Source organism: Gobio gobio, assembly GCF_949357685.1.
Source record: "Gobio gobio genome assembly, chromosome: 15".
In the NCBI taxonomy this organism is placed as follows: Eukaryota; Metazoa; Chordata; class Actinopteri; order Cypriniformes; family Gobionidae; genus Gobio; species Gobio gobio.
Window position 1 is genome coordinate 24,887,787 of NC_137108.1, and position 19,594 is coordinate 24,907,380.

A 19,594-nucleotide genomic window follows, 5' to 3' on the forward strand; every position below is an offset into this window, starting at 1 on the left:
TGGAGTGGTGATTTAAATTTTTAAATACATTGAAATAGAAAACGGTTATTTTAAATTCTAATAATAGTTCACAATATTACTATATATATATTTTTTTTTTTTTACAGTTTTTTTTATTAAATAAATACAGCCTTGGTACATGGTAAAACAGACTTAACATTTGAATGGTGTTGAATATATATATTCAACACCATTCAAATGTTAAGTCTGTTATGCTTGTCTATAATTATATATATATATATATATATATATATATATATATATATATATATATATATATATATATATATATATATATATATATAATGTTCACTGATCAGATCAGGAGTGTTAATCTAATCACTTACATTTGAGTCTAGTCAGGTCAGAATGCTCTGACTGGATGACACGGAACAGCAGGAAGTTCCCCAAATTAGTTTCTTTATTCTTAAACTGAAAATAGGAAGAATGCGTGAGTATATCTGGGTGCAGCAGCAGCCGCTATTCTGAGCCAATTAATCATATGAGCATGGTTTTGTGCAGCTTGACAGAGAACAGAACATTCTCTCCCAGAAGCAATGTGCTTCTTTTTTTTTTTAACCAGAGCGCATCTTAAGTAATTGCATGGCTCAGATGCCGTGATGGTATGACTGCTGACTCTGCAGTCTGTCGTGATGCTGTGAGACCGTGAGGTTACAGTGCTTGATTCAGAAAGTCATCTGCTTACTAGGGGCACTTTTGCTTTAAGAGCCAGATAGCCAATCAGAAGGCCAAACAGTAAGAGTATAGGGTGTCCTTGGAAACGACCTTGCGGGGTTGAGAGACGCACTGGGTGAGGAAACAACCTCAGTAAAGGTCACAGCAGGGGAATCAGAGCTGTATGTCAGTTCACATAAATGTGAAATGATTTAGAGATAAAGAATGTGAGATACAGAGATGAACGAGGAGACAGTTGGAGTATTGAGAGCAAAGAGGTCTCTGCTACACACACACACAGGCGTCATCCCCTCCAGATTAAAGTGACCGCACACCATGTGTCCTCGTTGCATAACGACTTCCCTGAAAGGAGTAGAGGACAAGATAGGAATAGACCAGGATTAAGGAGAGGCGGACAGGAATGAAAGAGGAGGTAAGAGAGGAAAAAAGAGAGGATGGGGGAATGTTTTGGGCCAAGGGTTTTAAAACAAGCAATCAAGTTCAGATTAAACGTAGTGCTCTGTTTTACCTTTATGTCAGGCTTTTGCATGAAATGGGAATCCAAATCCTCAAGGCCTTTGAGTTAACAAAAACTCTATCCCCCGGTTTCACAGACCAGGTTTAAACTAGTCCCAGACTAAAATGCATGTTTGAGCGGTTTTAACTGAAATCAATTTGCACTGACATACCTTAAAATATGTCAGTGCCATTGTTTTGTCACAAGATGCGCACATGTAATGTTTTTTTTTTTTTCTAAGGCATGTTAATAAAAGTTACTTGAATGTCCTAATTGAACTAAAGCCTAATCCTGGCTTAATCTAAGCCCTGTATGTGAAACCAGGCCTTTATGTTCTGTGCCAGAAGAGTTTTAGTCAGCCCACAGATATATATAATGTGTCAGTCTGCTATTAAACAATCTATCATAAAAAAGATCTGTTCATACATCAAACATGTTTTTTTATATAGGGAACACTGGGGAACACTAGCCCCTGGTTTCACAGAGAAGATTTAAGACTAGTCCCAGACTAAAATGCATGTTTGAGCTGTGTTAACTGAAAGCAACTTGCACTGACATATCTTAAAATATGTCAGTGCTATTGTTTTCTCTCAAGATGCACACCAGTAATGTTTTTTTATAAAGAGCATTTACAAAAGCTACTTAAATGCCCTAATTGAACTAAAGCCTAATCCTGGCTTAATCTAAGCCCTGTCTGTGAAACCAGGCCTATGTCACAACTTGAAAATTTCACAGGATGTGTTTCTTTTTAAAAGTCACTTTTTGTATAAAGGCACACCACAAAAGCCTACTGAACATTTCCACCATTCCACAAAAAATAGATAGATACATGTATGTAGCAGCAAAGCAGCAAGGTACTATATGAAATATTAAACCACTGTTTGAGCAGAACCCCCCCCCCCTCCCTTGTATTTAATAAATTGTATAATTTTATGTCATTTAAAAAAAACTGTAACTGTAAACACTTTCCCTAAACTTTAATGAAAAATACCAACACAATCACATGCCAATCACACAACTATTTAGGTTTTGGAAAATTGGTGGCTAATTCATATGAATTTGTTCGATCGCAATCTGGTTACACCCCCAGTGATGGATATGTTAGAGGGAGACCTTCACGCTTACTTTTTTCTAATAATCGTACGTTTTTGTATGATTCTCATTGTACGAATTCATACGAAATTGCCACCTCGTAACATTACATTTTCCCGTGAGATCAGGTTAAAAATACTTTTGTTCTGAGAACATAGTTCAATCTTTCAGTTAAAATCTGCCATGATTATATAGCTGTCCCTGAATATATGCTAGCTTAGTACATGATGATGACATTGGATTTTTAGTATTTTAGTTTTGAACTAGATGTTATAAACTAACACTAAAAACCACTGCTAGACAAACAAGCATCTTTTTTCTATTTATCTTCAGTTTTCTAAATCAGAAAGCTCTAGTGAGGAGGTGCAGTCCTTGTTCTTTAATGTGTCTCAGTCAGCTGAACAGAGAAAGTGAAGAACAGGAAACGGATACCTCATTCTAGATTCCCAGGTGTGGGTCCTCATGTTTCAGTAGCATTATAGGCTAGCATTTAGTGCTATCTGAAACTGCTGTGTCGACAATGAATTCAGTTGTGATAAAGCACATGCACATGTGTGTATCACACACAGCTCAGTAGCTCATCTATCATCACTTATGATAAAGTGTTTTTCCTTATAATGAAGAACAAGATGTGTAGACACACACCACACCCCGAAGATAATGTCACTTTTGGCCCATTAGTCTGAAAAAGTGCAGTGGCTAGATTTTAGACACATAATAATTTCCTTTTGTTTCTCAGTATTGCTTAAAAAAGCATTTAGACACATACGCAGACACAAAATATAAAATCAGCATAATTTCAGTTGACATATTTGTTAGTGTTTTTCACACCTGCTCTAAGGATGCTGTATATGAACACACATGTAATGTCTGGGCTTCTGTATCTGGTTAGAACATTTGTGCAGCGTTTTGAGATGATTTGGATGAGATACTTCCTTAAAATGAATTCTCTCTTTTGATACCCACCATACAACCGGAAACACGCACATGCAGAAAATTCACCATGGAAGGGAGTCTATAAATAGCAGCATGACATCACAGCCCCTCCTCCACATCTGTTAGTCATGCTATTTATGCTTCACACACACACCAACGCATCGATTCACACATGCAAAGTTCCGGGCTCAGAAATCAAAACCAATCAAGCCTGTAGCCAATGCATGTCGAAGGACAGATCATTCCTCAAACATAGCTATGTGTCTGACATCCAAGACAGAGATTCTAATAATTTTCTGCAGCATAACATGAAATGTCCATACAACACAAGATGAAGCTTTATTTCATCTTTCGAAGGACAAAGTCAATGGCAATCATGGATTGAATTGAGTATGACAGCATGATAAAATAAAAAATTATATATATACATACACACATACATACACATATACACATCGCATACACACACACACACGTCTGCTCTCTTTCACAATTAACAAAATATTACTATATATATATATATATACAGTGAGGAAAATAAGTATTTGAACACCCTGCTATTTTGCAAGTTCTCCCACATAGAAATCATGGAGGGGTCTGAAATTGTCATCGTAGGCGCATGTTCACTGTGAGAGACATAATCTAAAAAAAAAAAATTTTTTTTGTATTTTGTATGATACAGCTGCAAATAAGTATTTGAACACCTCAGAAAATCAATGTTAATATTTGGTACAGTAGCCTTTGTTTGCAATTACAGAGGTCAAACGTTTCCTGTAGCTTTTCACCAGGTTTGCACACACTGCAGGAGGGATTTTAGCCCACTCCTCCACACAGATCTTCTCTAGATCAGTCAGGTTTCTGGCCTTTCGCTGAGAAACACAGAGTTTGAGCTCCCTCCAAAGATTCTCTATTGGGTTTAGGTCTGGAGACTGGCTAGGCCACGCCAGAACCTTGATATGCTTCTTACAGAGCCACTCCTTGGTTATCCTGGCTGTGTGCTTCGGGTCATTGTCATGTTGGAAGACCCAGCCTCGACCCATCTTCAATGCTCTAACTGAGGGAAGGAGGTTGTTCCCCAAAATCTCGCAATACATGGCCCCGGTCATCCTCTCCTTAATACAGTGCAGTCGCCCTGTCCCATGTGCAGAAAAACACCCCCAAAGCATGATGCTACCACCCCCATGCTTCACAGTAGGGATGGTGTTCTTGGGATGGTACTCATCATTCTTCTTCCTCCAAACACGTTTAGTGGAATTATGACCAAAAAGTTATATTTTGGTCTCATCTGACCACATGACTTTCTCCCATGACTCATCCAAATGGTCATTGGCAAACTTAAGACGGGCCTAGACATGTGCTGGTTTAAGCAGGGGAACCTTCTGTGCCATGCATGATTTCAAACCATCTTCTTCCGCTTTATCCAGGGCCGGGTCGCGGGGGCAGCAGTCTAAGCAGAGATGCCCAGACTTCCCTCTCCCTAGACACTTCCTCTAGCTCTTCCGGGGGTACACCGAGGCGTTCCCAGGTCAGCCGGAAGACATAGTCCCTCCAGCGTGTCCTTGGTCTTCCCCGGGGCCTCCTCCCGGTTGGACATGCCCGAAACACCTTCCCGGGAAGGCGTTCAGGAGGCATCCGGAACAGATGCCCGAGCCACCTCAGCTGACCCCTCTCGATGTGGAGGAGCAGCGGCTCTACTCCGAGCTCCTCCCGACTGACTGAGCTTCTCACCCTATCTCTAAGGGAGCGCCCAGCCACCCTGCAGAGAAAGCTCATTTCGGCCGCCTGTATCCAGGATCTTGTCCTTTCGGTCATGACCCAAAGCTCATGACCATAGGTCATTCGCCTTACGGCTTAGCTCTTTCTTCACCACGACAGAACGGTACATCGACCGCAATACTGCAGAAGCTGCACCGATCCGTCTGTCAATATCCCGTTCCATCCTCCCCTCACTCGTGAACAAGACCCCTAGATACTTGAACTCCTCCACTTGAGGCAGGAACTCTCCACCAACCTGAAGAGGGCAAACCACCCTTTTCCGACTGAGGACCATGGCCTCGGATTTGGAGGTGCTGATCCTCATCCCAGCCGCTTCACACTCGGCTGCAAACCGTCCCAGTGCATGCTGAAGGTCCTGGTTAGAAGGGGCCAACACAACAAAGTCATCCGCAAAGAGCAGAGACGAAACCGCGTGGTCCCCAAACCTGACACCCTCCGGCCCCTGGCTGCACCTAGAAATTCTGTCCATAAAAATTATGAACAGAACCGGCGACAAAGGGCAGCCCTGCCGGAGTCCAACATGCACCGGGAACAAGTCTTACTGCCGGCAATGCGGACCAAACTCCTGCTTCGGTCAGGGACCGGACAGCCCTTAGCAAAGGACCCCGGAACCCATACTCACCGAGCACCCTCCACAGGATGCCGCGAGGGACACAGTCGAATGCCTTCTCCAAATCCACAAAACACATGTGGACTGGTTGGGCAAACTCCCATGCACCCTCCAGCACCCTGTAGGGGGTATTTAGCTGGTCCAGTGTACCACGGCCCGGACGAAAACCAGACTGTTCCTCCTGAATCCGAGGTTCTACTATCGGCCGTATTCTACTCTCCAGTACCCTGGCATAGACTTTCCCGGGGAGGCTGAGAAGTGTGATCCCCCTGTAGTTGGAACACACCCTCTGGGCCCCCTTCTTAAAAAGAGGGACCACCACCCCGGTCTGTCATCCCAGAGGCACTGTCCCCGACCGCCACGCGATGCTGCAGAGGCGTGTCAGCCAAGACAGCCCCACAACATCCAGACACTTGAGGTACTCAGGGCGGATCTCATCCACCCCCGGTGCCTTGCCACCGAGGAGTTTCTTGACCACCTCGGTGACTTCAGCTTGGGTGATGGACGAGTCCTCCTCTGAGCCCCCAGCCTCTGCTTCCTCAATGGAAGACGTGATGGCGGGATTGAGGAGATCCTCGAAGTATTCCTTCCACCGTCCAACGACATCCCCAGTTGAGGTCAACAGCCGCCCATCACCACTGTAAACAGCGTTGGTAGGGCACTGCTTCCCCCTCCTGAGGCGCCGGACGGTTTGCCAGAATCTCTTCGAGGCCAGCCGATAGTCCTTTTCCATGGCCTCACCGAACTCCTCCCAGGCCCAAGTTTTTGCCTCCACAACCACCCGGGCTGCAGTCCGCTTAGCCTGCCGGTACGTGTCAGCTGCCTCAGGAGTCCCACAAGCCAACCAGGCCCGATAGGACTCCTTCTTCAGCTTGACGGCATCCCTTACTTCCGGTGTCCATCACCGGGTTCGGGGATTGCCGCCTCGACATGCACCGGAGACCTTACGGCCACAGCTCCGAGCGGCCGCTTTGACAATGGAGGTGGAGAACATGGTCCACTCGGACTCAATATCTCTAGCCTCCCTCGGGATCCGGTCGAAGTTCTGCCGGAGGTAGGAGTTGAAGATCTCTCTGACAGGAGACTCGGCCAAATGTTCCCAGCAGACCCTTACAGTACGCTTGGGTCTACCGAGTCTGTCCAGCTTCCTCCCCCGCCATCGGATCCAACTCACCACCAGGTGGTGATCAGTTGACAGCTCCGCCCCTCTCTTCACCCGAGTGTCCAAGACATACGGCCGTAGGTCAGATGAAACGACCACAAAGTCGATCATTGACCTACGACCTAGAGTGTCCTGGTGCCATGTGCACTGATGGACACTTTTATGCCTGAACATGGTGTTCGTTATGGACAAACCGTAACTAGCACAGAAGTCCAATAACTGAACACCACTCGGGTTCAAATCAGGGGGGCCGTTCCTCCCAATCACGCCCTCCAGGTGTCACTGTCATTGCCCACGTGGGTATTGAAGTCCCCCAGTAGAACGACGGAGTCCCCAGTCGGAGCACTTTCCAGCACCCCTCCCAGGGACACCAAGAAGGCCGGGTACTCTGCACTGCCGTTCGCCCCGTAGGCACAAACAACAGCGAGAGACCTATCCCTGAGCCGAAGCCGCAGGGAAACGACCCTTTCGTTCACCGGGGTAAACTCCAACACATGGCGGCAGAGCTGGGGGGCTATAAGCAAACCCACACCAGCCCACCGCCTCTCACCATGGGCAACTCCGGAGTGGTGAAGAGTCCATCCTCTCTCGAGGAGTGTGGTTCCAGAGCCCAAGCCGTGCGTAGAGGTGATTCCGACTATCTCTAGTCGGAACCTCTCAACCTCACGCACAATCTCAGGCTCCTTCCCCGCCAGTGAGGTGACATTCCATGTCCCAAGAGCCAGTTTCCGTGTCCAGGGATCGGGTTGTCTAGGCTCCTGCCTTCGACTGCTGCCCGATTTTCTCTGCACTCTGCATGATTTCAAACCATGACGTCTTAGTGTATTACCAACAGTAACCTTGGAAACGGTGGTCCCAGCTCTTTTCAGGTCATTGACTAGCTCCTCCCATGTAGTTCTGGGCTGATTTCTCACCTTTCTTAGGATCATTGAAACCCCACGAGGTGAGAACTTGCATGGAGCCCCAGTCCGAGGGAGATTGACAGTCATGTTTAGCTTCTTCCATTTTCTAATGATTGCTCCAACAGTGGACCTTTTTTTACCAAGCTGCTTGGCAATTTCCCCGTAGACCTTTCCAGCCTTGTGGAGGTGTACAATTTTGTCTCTAGTGTCTTTGGACAGCTCTTTGGTCTTGGCCATGTTAGTAGTTGATTCTTACTGATTGTATGGGGTGGACAGGTGTCTTTATGCAGCTAACGACCTCAAACAGGTGCATCTAATTTAGGATAATAAATGGAGTGGAGGTGGACATTTTAAAGGCAGACTAACAGGTCTTTGAGGATCAGAATTCTAGCTGATAGACAGGTGTTCAAATACTTATTTGCAGCTGTATCATACAAATAAATAGTTAAAAAATCATACATTGTGATTTCTGGATTTTTTTTTTTTAGATTATGTCTCTCACAGTGGACATGCACCTACGATGACAATTTCAGACCCCTCCATGATTTCTAAGTGGGAGAACTTGCAAAATAGAACTTGTTCAAATACTTATTTTCCTCACTGTATATATATATATATATAGACACATACATACACATATACACGCAAATATACGCACACACACACGTCTGCTCTCTTTTACAAGGAACAAAATATTACTTGCCCAAAACATAAATCTGTATTATAAAACAATTATTATTGGTGGTGGCTTCTTTGTTTCTAATACTTTTTGTAATGTCATGGACTAATGAATTTGCTTAATAAAATTATGTTGAAATTAAAACGTGTACCTAATGTCATTATAACGTTTGGCATCAGTAATACGAACGATGCAGGAGATTCTGAGAAACAAACAATATTTAATAATAAACCCAAGGAGAAACTCATAGAATGCAACCAAACATAAACGAGCCAAGAACAGAGGAAACCTAGGGTTTAAATACAAAGGCATAACAAGGGAAATAATAAACAACAGATGAATGTAATACATGTAACTAAAGAAAAACACTAGCGATGGCGAACATAACTCAGTCTAATAGGGACAGGGAACGCAATGGAAACGAAACCAAAACAACTAAACAGACTTAAACATATCCCTGGCAGATATTATGTGGTAACTGTTTTGTAATGAGCTTGTTTAATTATAGTTAGTCAAGTATAGTGAGTGTTGTGTACAATTTTACACGGACTGTGTTAAGCATCAAATATTCTATATAATCAGTTAAATAATGTTGCCATATAATAATGCCAATTATCTTCTATAATTTTTTCTGGAGTGGGATATAGTTCACAATGACAACCTCCTTTCCCTGTTGTGAAGACCAAATTAAACCATGCTGGTTTATGCTGGTTTGGTTAGTTGACCAACACATCCATTTTGTCGTTCACCATTAAAATGTAGCTGATCAAGCTGATTGACAAGCATGTTCATGAAACTAGCTTAACTAGCAAATCTTGCAAGTAAAAACAAGTAATTTTGTCATGAGTTTCCATGTTCTTAAAGCTTTAGTTTAGTTTTTTTTATTAATGGAAATAATTAGTTGATGGAAATATCAGATATGATATGAAAGTGGAATGCCTGACAAACAGTCACAGTACTGGAACCAAATGATTTTCGACTTTCTTCAACAATCGTCTTTTGAGTGTGCATTCATAACACTTTTGTGTGATTTAATCCCTTGTGATGAAATGTGAAATAAAAGGCCTTTTAAATGTACCTAAAGAGAGTACACTGACTTTAAAAAAAAGGCATTTTGTAATAATGACACATTAAAAGTTTTAAAGTAATAAGCACTCTTTTAAAAGGTATGCTAATGTGACCTTTTTCACAAGGGCTTGTCACTTTGAGATCAACTAAAGTATCCATTTAAGATAACAGAGTTGCTACACAAAATTAAACTAAGCTTTCTAAAGAATTGTATATATTTTTTCTGATTTGTTAAAAATGTTCAGCTGAAATTTAAAATGATCTCTTAATCCATCATGACTTCTGAGTGTACTGTACTAAATACAAATTATTTTCATTACAGTTTCCATACTTTCTCCCTCAAAATGAATAAGATAATCGTTTACAGTACAGTAAAGGAACCAGAACCGTGAAGCAAATTGGCAACAGAACCAGAATCTAATATACACTACATTGCCAAAAGTTTTGGAACGCCTCCCTTTACATGCACATGAACTTTAATGACATCCCATTCTTAATCCGTAGGGTTTAATATGGAGTTGGCCCGCCCTTTGCAGATATAACAGCTTCAACTCTTCTGGGAAAGCTTTCCTAAAGGTTTAGGAGTGTGTTTATGGGAATTTTTGACCATTCTTCTAGAAGCGCATTTGTGAGGTCAGGCACTGATGTTGGACGAGAAGGCCTGGCTTGCAGTCTCCGCTCTAATTCATCCCACAGGTGTTCTATTAGGTTAATTTCAGGACTCTGTGCAGGCCAGTCAATGTCCTTCACACTAAACTTGCTCATCCATGTCTTTATGGACCTTGCTTTGTGCACTGGTGCGCAGTCATGTTGGAACAGGAAGGGGCCATCCCCAAACTGTTCCCACAAATTTGGGAGCATGATATTGTCCAAAATGTCTTAGTATACTGAAGCATTAAGCGGTCCTTTTACTGGAACTAAGGAGCCAAGCCCAACCCCTGAAAAACAACCACAAACCATAATCCCCCTCCACCAAACTTTACACATGGCACAATGCAGTCAGGCAAGTATCGTTCTCCTGGCAACTGCCAAACCCAGACTCGTCCATCGGATTGCCAGACAGAGAAGCGTGATTCATCACTCCAGAGAACTCTCCACTGCTCTAGAGTCCAGTGGCGGCGTGCTTTACACCACTGCATCCGATGCTTTGCATTGCACTTGGTGATGTAAGGCTTGGATGCAGCTAAAACGCCATGGCAACCCATTCCATGAAGCTCTCTATGCACTGTTCTTGAGCTAATCTGAAGGCCAAACTAAATTTGGCAGTCTGTATAGCTATTGACTCTGCAGAAAGTTGTTGACTTCTGGGCACCTCTTTGTGGCTGAGTTGCTGTTGATCCCAATTGCTTATAATACCATTAACATTTGATCATAGAACATTTAGTAGTGAGGAAATTTCACAAATGAACTTATTGCACAGCTGGCAACCTACAGTGCATCCGGAAGTATTCACTGTGTTTCACTTTTTCCACATTTTGTTTTGTTACAGCCTTATTCCAAAATGGATAAAATTCTTTTTTTTTTCCCGCAAAATTCAACAAACAATACCCCATAATGACAATTGAAAAGTTTGTTTAAAATGGATGGGGAGCGTCGGTGCACAGCCAGGTCGTTGTCCTGTTGGAAGGTGAATCTTCGCCGCAGTCTGAGGTCCAGAGCGCTTTGGAGCAGGTTTTCATCAAGGATTTCTCTGTACATTGCTGCATTCATCTTACCCTGGATCTTGACTAGTCTCCCAGTTCCTGCCGCTGAAAAACATCCTCACAGCATGATGCTGCCACCACCATACGATGGTATGGCCAGGTGATGAGCGGTGCCTCGTTTCCTCCAGACATGACGTTTGCCATTCAGTCCAAAGAGTTTAATCTTTGTTTCATCAGACCAGAGAATTTTGTTTCTCATGGTCTGAGAGTCCTTCAGGTGCCTTTGACAAACTCTAGGCGGGCTGTGTGGGCCTTTCACTGAGGAGTGGCCACTCTACCATACAGGCCTAATTTAAGTTGGTGCAGAGATGGTTGTTCTTCTGGAAGGTTCTCCTCTCTACACAGAGAAACTCTGGAGCTCTGTCAGAGTGACCATTGGGTTCTTGGTCACCTCCCTGTCTAAGGCCCTTCTCCCCCGATCGCTCAGTTTGGCCGGGCGGCCAGCTCTAGGAAGAGTCCTGGTGGTTCCAAACTTCTTCCATTTACGGATGATGGAGGCCACTGTGCTCATTGGGACCTTCAATGTGCAGACATTTTTCTGTACCTTTCCACAGATTTGTGCATCGATACAATCCTGTCTCTGAGGTTTACAGACAATTCCTTGGATTTCATGGCTTGCTTTTTGCTCTGACATGCACTGTCCAATCAACTGAATTTACCACAGGTGGACTCCAATCAAGTTGTAGAAACATCTCAAGGATGATCAGTGCAAACAGGATGCACCTGAGCTCAATTTTGAGTGTCATGGCAAAGGCTGTGAATACTTATGTAGATGTGATTTTTTTCGTTTTTTATTTTTAATACATTTGCAAAGATTTCAAACAAACTTCTTTCACATTGTCATTATGGTGTATTGTTTGTAGAATTTTGAGGAAAATAATTAATTTAATCCTTTTTGGAATAAGGCTGTAACATAAAACTCTTTTCAGCAGAGCAGAAAACACGAGGGAGGGAACAAAAGCTGATCCAGTGTGATCTCATGAGTGCTGAATAATTATGTGGTTATCAATGAACCATGTGGTGCTGAATTCATATGAGCAGGTGGACAAAAAACAATCCTTTCTGATTGGACAATGTCAGTTATTGTTGATTTTGAGGGGTTGTCTTAAAACAGTGGAAGGTGGAAGACCTTTTTTAAGACAACTTCGCAAAATCAATGACTAATGTCCTGTATGCCACTGTGCTAAGGGGAAATTATTGTATTACATTGTTTATATTGTATTTTATAATATTATATTGTTTTATAGTTATTAAAATAAACGGACAACCGACAACGAGCACAGTATGAATCTGCAGCAAGGTTTGCAAAAACCAGACAGGTCTGAAGATCCATCAGACAAAGATGGCCATCCTTAAGGGAGGGCCAGGGAATGCAGCAACGCACAGGGGCAGTAGCCAGTACCTCAGTCTCTGGAGTGCCGGTTGCAGAACCTGGTCAGACGGAGGAGGAGCCAGGCCCGGAACCTCCAAGCAGCAGCAGCCCCTTCGCAAAGCAGAAAGCTAGAACAGCGTTGAGGGAAGTGGCCTGCCGCTAACAAGAAGGATTGGCACCAGTTCGATGAGGACCTCGATAAGATCCTGGAGTCAACATGCAAGGGGAATGTTGAACAGAAACTCCATACCATGTGCACCCTCATATTTTTACATTACATTTACATTTTATGTACGCTTTTATCCAAAGCGACTTACAGTGCACTTATTACAGGGAGCAACATGGTGTAAAGCCTTGCTCAAGGCCGCTGGGTTCGAACCAGCAACCTTCTGAGTATCAGTTCTATGGTTTAACCCACTGGACCACCATCTCACCTATCACAATGGGCATAGGCGCAGAGCGGTTTGGTGTCATAGAAAAGCATGGCACAACTATTCTATCACGACCAACCCGGTGAGAGGTCAAGATCAGCCAGCTGAGACAAGAGCTACGATCCCTGAAACGTCAGTATAAGGCAGCAAAGGAGGAGGAGAAAACTGGCCTGGCTGAACTCAGAGAGATTGCAAGGAAGAGGCTCACCACACTCAGGCGGGCCGAGTGGCATCGAAAGAAGGGCAAGGAGCGAGCCTGCAAGCGTAGGGCATTCATCTCCAACCCCTTCAGCTTCACTAAGAGACTCCTGGGGCAGAAGAAAAGCGGCAACTTCACATGCTCTGTGGAGGAGATGAACCACCAACTCAGCATCACTTTCAGTGACTCTGCAAGGGAGCAAGACCTCAGCCCCTGCGAGTAGCTCATAGACCCTCCAGAACCAGCAGTTCAGTTCAACATATCCAGGCCCACCTTGAAAGAAGTGAAGGTCGCAGTAATGGCAGCAAGATAAAGTTCTGCTCCTGGTCCTAGCGGAGTACCTTATTGGGTCTACAAGCAGTGCCCAAAACTACTTAGATTCTGGAAAGTCCAGAGGGTGTTTTGGCAGAGAGGGAGAGCGGCTTCCTTATGGAGATCAGCTGAGGGGATCTGGATACCCAAAAAAGAGAATGCAAGCACCATCAAGCAGTTTCGTATAATCTCGCTGCTCTGTGTCGAAGGGAAAATCTTCTTCAAGATCGTGTCCCAACGGCTAATGGAGTTCCTCCTGAAGAACGGGTACATAGACACCTCAGTGCAGAAGGAGGGAGTCCCAGGAGTACCTGGTTACTTAGAAAACACAGGAGTGGAGAGCCAGTTGATCCGGGAGGCAAAGGAGAACAGAGGAGACCTTGCCGTGCTCTGGCTGGATCTTACCAACGCCTATGGGTCCATTCCCCACAAGCTGGTCAATGAAGCACTGACAAGACATCATGTGCCAGAGACGATCCACAACCTCATTCTGGACTACTACAACAGTTTCAGATTGAGAGTTTCGTCAGGAACGGTAACATCTGCCTGGCAATGGCTAGAGAAGGGCATAATTTCCGGCTGCACAATCTCGGGACCACTCTTCGCTCTAGCCATGAACATGATCGTCAAATCAGCAGAGGTGGAATGTAGGGTTCCATGTCTAGATTTGGTACTTGGCAGCCACCCATAAGAGCCTTTGTGGATGACCTAACCGTGACAGCAGCTTCAGTTCCGGGGTGCAGATGGCTTCTCTAGGGGCTCCAACTTCTTATCCTATGGGCAAGGATGAGTTTTAAGCCAGCCAAATCCAGGTCCCTGGTCCTAAAGAAAGGCAAAGTGGCCGACCGGTTCCGCTTTACCTTGGATGGGTCACAAATTCCATCAGTAACAGAGAGACCAGTCAAGAGCTTGGGGAAGATCTTTCACAGCTCCCTGAAGGACACAACCGCTCTCCAACAAACCAGGAACGTCGTGACGAACTGGCTCACTGCAGTCGACAAATCAGGGCTTCCAGGAAAGTACAAAACATGGATGTACCAGCATGGAATCCTGCCGAGGCTTCTCTGGCCCCTTCTCGTATGTGAGGTACCCACGACGACGGTAGAAGCACTGGAAAGAACCATTAGTTAGTTCCTCAGGAGGTGGTTAGGGCTCCCACGGTCCCTAAGTAACATCGCCCTCTACAGTCATTCCACCAAGCTGCAGCTTCCCATCAGCAGCTTATCCAAGGAGTTCAAGGTCACACATGCCCGGGAGGTCTTGATGTACAGAGATTCCTCAGATGCCAAAGTCTCCTCAGCTGGAATCTGCGTTAAGACTGGATGGAAGTGGCAGCCACAGGAAGCGGTGGACAGAGCGGAGGCACGGCTGAGGCATGGTGTCCTGGTTGGTAACGTGGCGGTGGGACGTGCAGGCCTGGGCAGTTTTCCTAAGCCGCGCTACGATAAAGAAAGAGGGAGGGAGAAGCGTCAGTTGGTGCAGGACGAGGTGCGGGCAGAGGTGGAGGAAGGTCGCCTGACCAAGATGGTTGGTATGCAGCAGCAAGGCACCTGGACTAGGTGGGAGAACGCAGAGCAGCGCAAGATCACCTGGGCAGAGTTGTGGAGCTCTGAACCACTGCGCATCAAGTTCCTCATCAGTTCGGTGTACAACCTTCTACCTAGCCCATCCAACCTGCACCACTGGGGCTTGGTAGACTCTGCAGCATGCCAACTGTGCCAGAGGAATGTCACAGTGGAGCATATCCTCAGCTGCTGTCCAAAGGCTTTGGGGAATGGGCGGTATCGCTGGCACCACGATCAGGTCCTTAGGGCTTTGGCAGATACAATCACTGCAGCGATACAGAACAGTAAGTGTCAGTATCCCTCTAAGCATACCATCTCCTTTGTCAGAGCTGGGGAGAAGGCACAACAGCAGCTACGCTCACCAGGTGGGCTCCTCTCCAATGCAAGAGACTGGCACCTCCAAGTGGACCTGGGAAGACAGCTTAAGTTCCCCTAAGCATATCACAACCACTTCACTCCACCCAGATGGTGATAACATCAGAGTCGACCAGGTAGGTGGTCATAGTGGAGCTTACTGTCCCCTGGGAAGACAGATTGGAGGAGGCAAACGAGCGCAAGAGAGCCAAGTATGCAGAGCTGGTGGAGGAGTGCAGGAGCAGTGGCTGGAAAGTACGCAGTGAGCCAGTGGAGGCCGGTTGCAGGGGCTTTGCTGGACAGTCGTTGCTCCGAACACTCAAACTCCTTGGAGTTAAAGGAAAACTGTGCAGCCTCACAATGCTGTGGATCCGGAGGGGGGATCCGTGGAGTAGCATGCCACTTGGACACAGGCCGGGGACTGATCACCCCGGCAGGGTCGCCCGGGCAAGGGTATCTGTTGATTAAAGACCGAAACACCTGTTGACCCCGGGATCATCACTGATGACTTGTCCAGGTAGCACCAGGCGGTGTATGGTAGAACCAAAATATTTTTTTAATTACTCACCCAAAATATATTTTTTATTTATTTACTCACCCTCATCACCCAGACAATGACAGTGAAAGGTTCTCACTATCTACCACCTAAAATATCTCCCTCATTTCTCTCTCACTCACCATTCTGTCCAGGTGTCCTTCTCCGTTTCTTCTTTCTTCTTCTCCTCCAGAATAACCTGCCCGCCTCAGGGTCAGAGGTGAACCAGAACCAATGGATGAGGTAGGTCAGAAAAGCGAGAGAGAGAGAGAGAGAGAGAGAGAGAGAGGTTCTGTAAATGATTCTGGGTTAGAGAAGGCCTCTACTCTATTTTTGTCCACATAGAGAGAATAAGAGATACTGTCCACTAAGCACCTTAATCAATCTGTCTAATTACAGCTTCTATTACTCATCACACACAAAGAGTAACTATAGGGGGTCTGCAGTCATGTGACTAAGGTATATCATCCTCTTGGGCCCCGTCCACATGGAGACGCGTTTAGCTGTATATGTAAACATTTTATATCGTACCAGCGTTTCGTCCAGATGGATCCGGCGTTTTGGGAGACTGAAACGGTATTGTTTGAAACCGGTCCCAGAGTGGATAAATCTGAAACCGACACCCTTACATTTTCGTGTGTACAGCCAATCCGTATATTTTGTGAAACGGTGCTGTCATTACACCACGTCCCGCACGGTAAAGGCTAGAAGGGATACAGCTATGGCCACTGGGCATGCGCACAATGCACATCAATATTGCGTCTTTTAATTACTGTATTTGCATTATTGTAAGGGTAGGTTTAGGGTTGGAGTAGGTGTAGGCGTTAATAAAACACAATCGGGTATACGTAGCACATTTATGTATTGTTATTTTATCGTGGGATTTTGCCTCACTTCCAACCGTTACTGTAGCCACAAATCTTCTCCGTTTTTAGCGTATTTCTGTGGAAGAATTACAGCGCCACATATTGGTCTGGCATGTATACTACATCATTTGGAGTCAGTTTAAGTGGTTTTATGTGTACACAGATATTTTTTGAGACAAGGCAAAAAAAGATTGGATAGGGAAAGCTCTGGCTTCGTGTGGATGTGGCCTTATACTCTTCTCAAATGTAGTAAATTGGTGGCTTGAAATACTGTGGATTCATTCGCTATATTATAATCTATACTATTCACTTATCACATAATTTCTTTCATGCAGCCTGTGTTGAAATTAATCTCATGAATAAAGTCTCATGTGTGCCTTGGGTGCGGAGCGCTATTAATATGACACATAAACAGTGGGGAGAACAAGTATTTGATACACTGCCGATTTTGCAGGTTTGCCCTCTTACAAAGCATGTAGAGGTCTGTAATTTTTATCAACAATGAGCAAAAATCCAGAAAATCACATTGTATGATTTTTAAGTAATTAATTAGCATTTTATTGCATGACATAAGTATTTGATACATCAGAAAAGCAGAACTTAATATTTGGTACAGAAACCTTTGTTTGCAATTACAGAGATCATACGTTTCCTGTAGTTCTTGACACACACTGCAGCAGGGATTTTGGCCCACTCCTCCATACAGACCTTCTCCAGATCCTTCAGGTTTCGCTGGGCAATACGGACTTTCAGCTCCCTCCAAAGATTTTCTATTGGGTTCAGGTCTGGAGACTGGCTAGGTCACTCCAGGACCTTGAGATGCTTCTTACGGAGCCACTCCTTAAGTTGCCCTGGCTGTGTTTTGGGTCGTTGTCATCCTCCCCTCAATATGGTGCAGTTGTCCTGTCCCCTTTGCAGAGAAGCATTCAAAAAAAATTATGTTTCCACCTCCATGCTTCACGGTTGGGATGGTGTTCTTGGGGTTGTACTCATCCTTCTTCTTCCTCCAAACACGGCGAGTGGAGTTTAGACCAAAAAGCTCTATTTTTGTCTCATCAGACCACATGACCTTCTCCCATTCCTCCTCTGGATCATCCAGATGGTCATTGGCAAACTTCAAACGGTCCTGGACATGCGCTGGCTTGAGCAGGGGGACCTTGCGTGCACTGCAGGATTTTAATCCATGACGGCGTAGTGTGTTACTAATAGTTTTCTTTGAGACTGTGGTCCCAGCTCTCTTCAGGTCATTGACCAGGACCTGCCGTATAGTTCTGGGCTGATCCCTCACATTCCTCGTGATCATTGATGCCCCACAAGGTGAGATCTTGGATGGTGCCCCAGACCGAGGAATACTGACCGTCATCTTGAACTTCTTCCATTTTCTAATAATTGCACCAACAGTTGTTGCCTTCTCACCAAGCTGCTTGCCTATTGTCCTGTAGCCCATCCCAGCCTTGTGCAGGTCTACACTTTTATCCCTGATGTCCTTACACAGCTCTCTGGTCTTGGCCATTGTGGATAGGTTGGAGTCTGTTTGATTGAGTGTGTGGACAGGTGTCTTTTATACAGGTAACAAGTTCAAACAGCTGCAGTTAATACAGGTAATGAGTGGAGAACAGAAGGGCTTCTTAAAGAAACACTAACAGGTCTGTGAGAGCCGGAATTCTTACTGGTTGGTAAGTGATCAAATACTTATGTCATGCAATAAAATGCAAATTAATTATTTAAAAAATCATACTATGTGATTTTCTGAAAATTTTTTTTTAGATTCCATCTCTCACAGTTGAAGAGTACTATGATATAAATGACAGACCTCTACATGCTTTGTAAGCAGGAAAACCTGCAAAATCGGCAGTGCATCAAATACTTGTTCTGCCCACTTTAGTTGCTGCCTATGTAGAGCGTTTCAAATCAGTCACTTATATGAGGTTCCATTTCTGTTAGGATGCTGCTATAGAAGACAGTGAGAAAGCTCACTGGGTTTTGGAGCAGAGCTATTGTGTTTATAACATGCAGATGCACAGGACTATTTCTGACACAACTTATCACACACTTAAAATTGTAATAAGTGTGATGTGTCACGGAACAGAGAGCAGACTGTATAAGTAACTAGGGAACTTTATTTAACCGCAACCTCTGAGTATCAAAAAGATTTTGTATTTGATCCAATTTTGGGCAAATAGTGATTTTTTACTTGTTTTAAACAACATTTTGTAAGGTTTATGCTTAAAACAAGAGCACACTTGTTGGTACTCCAAGGAAATTCCATAGGCATAATGCTCTTCATACTAAGCTAATCATATTTCCCCTAACCATACCCCTCATAAAAATAACCCTCATAAGGGCTTTTCATATTGAAATAGTTAACCCTGGGTCATTTTAAACCCCGGTAAACGGAATTCTAGGTTATATCTTGATTCACGTTTCACATTGCTCATAATTCACCTGAGGTTAACCATTAATCCTGGGTATTCATAAGCTGAGGTTTAATACTGTACATTTATATATATCCTTTATTGTTAAGGCTAATTTCATAGCAATAAATATACACTGAAAAAAACGGGAAAAAACACATTGACCAATTTACTCAATCATCTTATTTGTGATTTATGCGACAAAATTGTGTTTCTCTTCTAAACTTGATTTCTTTGCTTTCGATGAATGTATTTCTCTAAAATGTGCAATCTTCTAGATTTTATTTAGATATTATTTAGGGTGAATGTAAACCAATCAAGTACCCGAAAATATTTTTTTGCTGAAACTGTAATTCATGCTTTGCTTGGGACTTAACGCTAATATAGTACTAGCTACTAGCTAGTACAGCTAGTCTTATAATTTAA